The 7500-nt window shown below is 32.8% G+C and overlaps 1 protein-coding gene and 1 long non-coding RNA gene across 5 annotated transcripts in view; one reads left to right on the plus strand and one right to left on the minus strand.

Annotated features, from left to right (window-relative positions):
• The window catches only part of LOC136833036 (visual system homeobox 1-like), a 335854-nt gene that overhangs the window by 4840 nt on the left and 323514 nt on the right, over positions 1–7500 (plus strand). The window lies entirely within an intron of this gene.
• The window catches only part of LOC136833064 (uncharacterized), a 30563-nt gene that overhangs the window by 3036 nt on the left and 20027 nt on the right, over positions 1–7500 (minus strand). For all 3 annotated transcript variants that reach the window (XR_010851365.1, XR_010851364.1, XR_010851363.1), the window contains exon 2: positions 545–959. This is a non-coding gene — a long non-coding RNA (uncharacterized lncRNA). The remainder of the gene's footprint in view (positions 1–544; positions 960–7500) is intronic.

Below are 7500 nucleotides of genomic sequence, written 5' to 3' on the forward strand. Positions count from 1 at the left end.
ACTAAATGTTATACCACAAAGTGTATACAATAGCCTAAGGGATTTTTTTGTAATATAATGAACATGAAACGACACTGTCGACGAAGTAGATAAAGATACGTCCAAGTTTTATTATATTCCACACACAGACATCCCAAATGAGTTTTCGTAAACCTAACAAATGTGTTTTAAATTATGTCCATGAGTGTAAGCATACGGATATTATTATTATTATTATTATTATTATTATTATTATTATTATTATTATTATTATTATTATTATTATTATTATTATTTCTGCTGTTGTTGATGTTCATTGCTATACTGATGCAGATTCTGATAAAATCGAATTTCCACTGAAGATGAAAATTACAGTAAATGCACTGAAACAAAAAATAAATAATAATAGGTGCACTGTTTTCTTTAACTCACTCAAAACCCCTGGCAGTAACAAATATAATAGATAAATTAAGCTACTTGCGTTCTATTTATTTAAAACAAATTCTAATAATGAACTGCTTAGTAGTCTGATTTTATAATAAATACTAATTTTATGTTTAATCACCTTGTGGCCATAAGTACGTTGAAAGAGTCAGGTGTAATATAAATAGAGAGACTCCTTTGGAGAGCGTTGTTTATGCTGGAAGCGGGACTCGCTCTGTGTCTCAGCTGAGAGGAGCTAGTGGCCAGGCCAGCGCTACCGAGAAGAGCCTCCCAGCCTGCCTGCCTGCCTTGCCGCTCGTTGCCGGCGCTCTAGCAACCGGTCCGACGAGTTTTGCCGCAGCAGCGGCAAAACTGTCTCCACTATCCTCTCATTTCCATTCCGCCGTTTCAACGTTAAGATGTGCGGTCTTCAGAAAAGCCTCAATGACGTCACGTAGATAGTTTTCATTGCCGTTGCGATTTTCCGTCATCTCTTGCGCGCGAAGGAGCGGAGTCGTCTCGTCAGCGCTGACGGCAGCGTCCTTTGTAAAACCTCCCTGCCGGAAGATTGAAGAGAGTCAGACGAAAACATTATCTTAGGTGCTGACGTGCTTCTGCTGACAGCTTAAGTTTTCACAGAGGTCTTGGTTTAATTTACTGTAATGGTGTGGTTTGTAAATTTTACAGTAGCAAAGACTAGCGCAGCATTATAAAAGTTATTATTATTATTATTATTATTATTATTATTATTATTATTATTATTATTATTGTAGTCCTAAATTATAGAAATGATATCAAGGATAATATTTATAAGGGTTAATTTTTAAACGTAACTGAAATTATTATTATTATTATTATTATTATTATTATTATTATTATTATTATTATTATTATTATTATTATTATTATAGCCGTGAATTACATTAATAGTGTTAGAAATAATTGTGATAATTTTTTAAAATATCTGAAATGTATCATTATCATTAGGCCTTTCATAATTATTATAATCGCAAATGACAACAACAGTGTTAAGAGAGGATTTATGATGGCTAATTTAAGAATATGGTAGAAATTATTATTATTATTATTATTATTATTATTATTATTATTATTATTATTATTATTTTATTTGTATATTACAACAAGGATAGCAACAAAAGTACAATACTTATCTGGGTAACCTATGATTATTATTATTATTATTATTATTATTATTATTATTATTATTATTAAGAAGTATCATGTTTCTCAATTGGTTTTTTATTGAAGTCATGTAAAAAACTGTAATACGTGCTTCTTTGTTATATCGATTTCACGTTAAATAATAAATTCCATAATAATTAACATTACCTTCTCTCACTCTCTGCATGCTAAGAAAGCACTTTAGAATTAGAATGTACATACATATAGATATATATATATATATATATATATGTTATACATATATATATATATATATATATATATATATATATATATATATATATGTGTGTGTGTGTGTGTGTGTGTGTGTGTGTACCTAAATATATATGGGTATATGCATATATATATATATATATATATATATATATATATATATATATATATATATATATATATATATGTACCTAAATATATGTGTATATGTATGTATATGTAAGTACAGTATGTATGTAAACAGATAGATAGAAAGATAGACAGTGTTTCAGCACAAATCCTCAAACACACATTGCAAGTGAGAATGTCATTAGCTTGTAAATAAGCACATATTTATTTACGTGCTGCTCCAGGAGCAAGAGCCCTTTCCGGCATAAGGCCAGTTTAATAAAAAAACAAGAAAAACGGCGAAAACAGTGACGAACGCATATAATTCCATGTGCTGCATTTTCACCGAAAATCTTTTTCGAATGTCGACCATTCTTTGAAGCATCAATTTCGGGTGGGCCAATGCATTGCACTGAGCGCATAACCGCCAGCATAACTAGGCTGGTGTTATTGTACCAACAGATTGGCCTATTACAAGCAAAATTGTCAGTTTTGAAATGAGTCGTTTAAACACATTTGCCATGCAATTAAATGTCAGACGCATGCAAGCCCTTTTTTGTTTTTTTTTTATTTTCGCTTTTTGTTGGTTAAAGTTTTGACTTTTTCAATCTTGTTTACCGACAGAGAGAGACATAGAAATGAGGACATTGACATACACACTATAATAAATATCATTAGGTTTTCGGGCTTAGTAACTGTTGTCTGGTTCTTAAAGGTTTTTGTTGCAAAATGCAAAATCCGGCAACATTATGTTAATGCTCACAATATAAAAATATGATAAGGTACTATATATATATATATATATATATATATATATATATATATATATATATATATATATATATATATATATATATATATATTTATATATATATGTGTATATACATAATTATATATATAATGAATATATGTATATATATATATATATATATATATATATATATATATATATATATATATATATATATATATATATATATATATGTATGTATGTATGTATGTATGTATGTATGTATGTATGAGAGTGTCCTGTGTAATTTAACACTACGCAAGTCCGCACTTATGTACTGACACATGTACTTATACATGATCATGAGTACTATTGCATTCTTAAATTATTATTTTTAGTACGCAAAACATCGCGGGCAACTGATCGTGATAGTCATATTTCATATTTCATTATCCTTAGATGTGAACTTTGAATTCTTAAATCCCTTACCTCCGATCACGGGTAGGCCTGCTTCCCTATGTTCTTAGTTTACTCGCTTATTAATGAGTTTGCAGCTGTTCCCGTGCGACTGCAAGCTGCCGTTTTTGCAAAAGTTAAAAAATACACTTTCCTGGGAATGAGTTATCACGGCCAGCACCCAACACGAGATGCCATTCCTTTTAACGTTGTATAACAGACTGTGCAATGTAACGCTTGAAAACTGTTTCCTCTTCGTGCATTACGGAATGTTGAAATTCGTTTTGATATAGAATCTCGGTACCCCACCGCATATACGATGTGTATCGATTTCAAGATCGAATATATAATAATCTCTCTCTCTCTCTCTCTCTCTCTCTCTCTCTCTCTCTCTCTCTCTCTCTCTCTATATATATATATATATATATATATATATATATATATATATATATATATATATATATATATATATATATATATATATATATATATAAAATATATAGATATATATACGTATACAGTATATATATGTATATATAATATATATACACATATATATAATATAGTATATGTAATATAATGTAATATATATATATATATATATATATATATATATATATATATATATATATATATATATATGTATATGTATATATATATATACTGTATATATATATATATCATAATTGGTCCAACAACCATAACAACAATCATTACCTGTCCATCCTCTTATTACTGAGAACTCCACAGAAATATCTCCCCTCAGATGTGGGAAAATATGTTTTCTGTAAAGTGTTTACCGCTGTGCGACCTCTTCATACCATTTTGTGGCCTCTGCAGAGGATGAGGAAGGTCACGTGATCTTCCAGGAAATTTTGACCGCTACGAAACCAATATTTGAAGCATTTACCATTCAAGTTTGGTTTATCAACTCTATATATATTAGTATTCTTCATTTATGGTTACTGACCACTCTTCGTAGGAGAGGAGGAAGCATAGATCGGTAAATCTTAGAGTTAACAGATATATGAAAAATTATTAGGAATTATTTGGTGACATAATGTTTGTTAAAATTTGACAACTTGCATTAAGTGTATCAGTGATTGTTAAATTTGACAACTTGCTTTAAATGTATCAGTGATTGTTAAAATTTGACAGCTTGATTAAATGTATCAGTGATTGTTAAAATTTGACAACTTGCATTAAATGCATCAGTGGTTGTTAAAATTTGACAACTTGCATTAAATGTATCGATGATTGTAAAAATTTGACAACTTGCATTAAATGCATCAGTGATTGTTAAAATTTGACAGCTTGCATAAATGTGTCAGCGATTGCTAAAATTTGACAGTTTGCATTAAATTCTTCAGTGGTTGTTAAAATTTGACAACTCGCATTAAATGTATCAATGATTGTTAAAATTTGGAAACTTGTATTAAATGTATCGATGACTGTTAAAATTTGACAACTTGCATAAAATGCATCAATGATTGTTCAAATTTGACAGCTTGCATTAAATGTATCAATGATTGTTAAAATCTGACAACTCGTATTAAATGTATCAGTGATTGTTAAAATCTGACTACTTGTATTAAATGTATCATAAATGTTATGGATAAAAAACTAATGAATAATTAACTAACCAAACTTTCTTTAGAAGGCTTCGGTACAGCTCGTCTTCAGAACCGAGAATATTTACGAAAAATAAATGAAAGACTACTTATCCCTGTCACCTTACTTTGTATAATTGCATGGTGAAAACTGTTTCACCCGTTCTCTTGCTTTTAGTTTATATCTAGTTTGAAGTCCATTAAATAAATAAAAAATTTATTAATTTATGAAAAAAAATTGTTTTTGTCTATTTTCGGTTTTCAGGCTCATCTGAGAAGCTGTTCCGTGCTCTAAACCAGTCACTCAGCTGTTGTATTTATGTCCCTTTAATGATTCCCATCTCTCTCTCTCTCTCTCTCTCTCTCTCTCTCTCTCTCTCTCTCTCTCTCTCGCCCATCACAAACTAATGATTCGTGTATTATTCCCTCTAGTGACTAACTCGTCAGGCTTTTTTCTAAATATACCTGTTAGGAGCATCACTGATCTGATCTGTAATTGCGATTGTAATAGACAACATAGCTCTATTATAATATTATAAGACGCTTATAAACATTGCACTCTTTCTCCCTGAGTTTTGCATGAGGCCTAAAGTTTTGTGATAAGTTGGCTAACGCGATGGAGGACTGCAGATTAGAAAAATGATCCTTGAGGAGTTACAATGACTAGAGTCAGTAATAGACGAATCATTAGTTGGTTTGTGTGGTTTGTGAGATGTGAATTCTAATTTGTGGCCCTGATGTCAGCGACGGCTGCCAAGAGAGTGGTATTATTTTAATGACCTTGTTAGTAGTACTGCAGGTCCCGGATTGCATGCATACGCACTTGCTACCGAATTCATTATACTTTTCGTTTATGCTGATGATAAACGTCAGTTATAATCCGTCAGCACTGGTTGAGCGAATTATTGTTTTGATTTCCCAAAACACAACGATACCAACATTGCTCAAGGCATGATTTGACTGATTGTTTGTGGCGTCGCCACTTACAGTGCAACTGATATCAGCATACACAGAGGAAGTAAATTTTGCATGAAACATATGATTGCTCCATATTTGGCATTTTGCCATCAACAGAGGCAACCGTATTTCAGTCGTTAGCCTACCACAGCAACCGCGCGTGTGGTTGATGCCTTCAAATAACCTTTATCAAAATAGCCTTCAAGATATCTTCACGGTGAATGCAGATGCATTAAGACACCTGACAGATCGACCGTCAGATTTTACCCAACTGTTATCATAGTGACAGTGTAAAGTGCGGGTGACTGTTGGATTATTTTAGCTTTCATTTTTATTTTTGATTCTTGATATGAAAGCAAATGGTAAGAGAGCAAACCTCACCCTTCCGGCTATTTAAATCATTACTTAGGTAGGAGGATGTTCAGTGCCTTGAATTTTACCCATGCATGAGAGAGACATGCGTACGTAAGTTTATTTCTTACCATTAAAAGATTGGATAGACATAAATTCGTAGACTTAAAGTTCTTGTAACTGTGTAGCAATAAATAGTGGTTAAAAATATGGAGCCCGGAGTAAACGAATCTTTGATGACTAAGTGGAAGCTTCAGATAAGGATTTTGAAACTGTCAGCAGCAAAATTGTCAACCCTCCCCCCCAGCCTTCCATTCCTTTTACATATTAATTGACTAATAGTGTACTTTCAGTTCTTGTTCGCCTTGATTGCTTCTGTTACCATGATAGTAAAAAAGAAAATTAATGTCATATTGATTATTCATGATGTTCCAGTTATGTTTAAAATTTAATTAGATTACACAAGGTAATTGTGCAACTGTGATCCCTTTTCAGCTATATTCTTGGATTTGCCTTTTGCATATTTCCTCAAAAAGCGATCATTTACATATTACTGTATATGTATGGGTGTGTATCCGTGTATTGTATTATGTTATATATGATCAGATGCGCATGTGTTAACCTTTATGACTAGTCGTAAGTCCATTATATTAACTGTTCTTGGGCATTTATTCGAAGTTTAGCCAGTCCTAAAAAAAATAGATGAAGATATAAGTGTAGTGGCGAATGGACCAAGTATTTCAGTGTTTGTTAACCTTTGACTCCCCGAAGCGCAGCATAAAATAAGCAGCAGACTGCTGGACAAAGCAAAAAGAGAGAAAGCAAACCACAGCATTTGCAATCCAGAATGTGAATAATTACCACGACCACAAAGAGAGCAGAGCCACCATTCGGAAAGGCGTTCGTGAAGCGCGCAAAAGATTCCCTCGGTTCCGGAGAGAAAATTGCTCAAATGGAATGGCTTCTGGCGGAGATATCCAGTTGTCAGCTGTGAACTGACATCATCTCTTTTGGCAGAAGTCACGACCCGGCGACGTCTGAAAGGCTTCCGACGAGAATAACGTGGCTGGACGTGACGCTCTCTTAAGGCGTGCGTCTGCATCAGGATGTATGCACGTCATGTCTTTTTCGTCTTGTCCTTCATTTTGAGAAATTAATTAGGGACCATATGCGCATGAGGGTTGGTCTTCAGGGTCCATTGCTTTGTCACTTGGTCATCTTTGTTGCTTGTCAGTGGTCTTGTGACCATGAAATGATTGGCCTTCATGTGCTTTACCTCTCCTCTTCTTCCCTATTGGTAATATTTCCACAACTTTCAATCCATTTTAAAACTCATGAGAAAGTCTTGATCAGCCATTAACCTTCACTGCCATTCCTTTGTAAAAATAGTGATTGTTGCAAACTTACTTCAATTCCTAGTTTAAATTGGGCGTTTACGACCCCTCCCACGCCGTCCCCAACAAAAATAAA

The sequence above is a fragment of the Macrobrachium rosenbergii genome, chromosome 4 (assembly GCF_040412425.1).
Source record: "Macrobrachium rosenbergii isolate ZJJX-2024 chromosome 4, ASM4041242v1, whole genome shotgun sequence".
NCBI lineage: Eukaryota > Metazoa > Arthropoda > Malacostraca > Decapoda > Palaemonidae > Macrobrachium > Macrobrachium rosenbergii.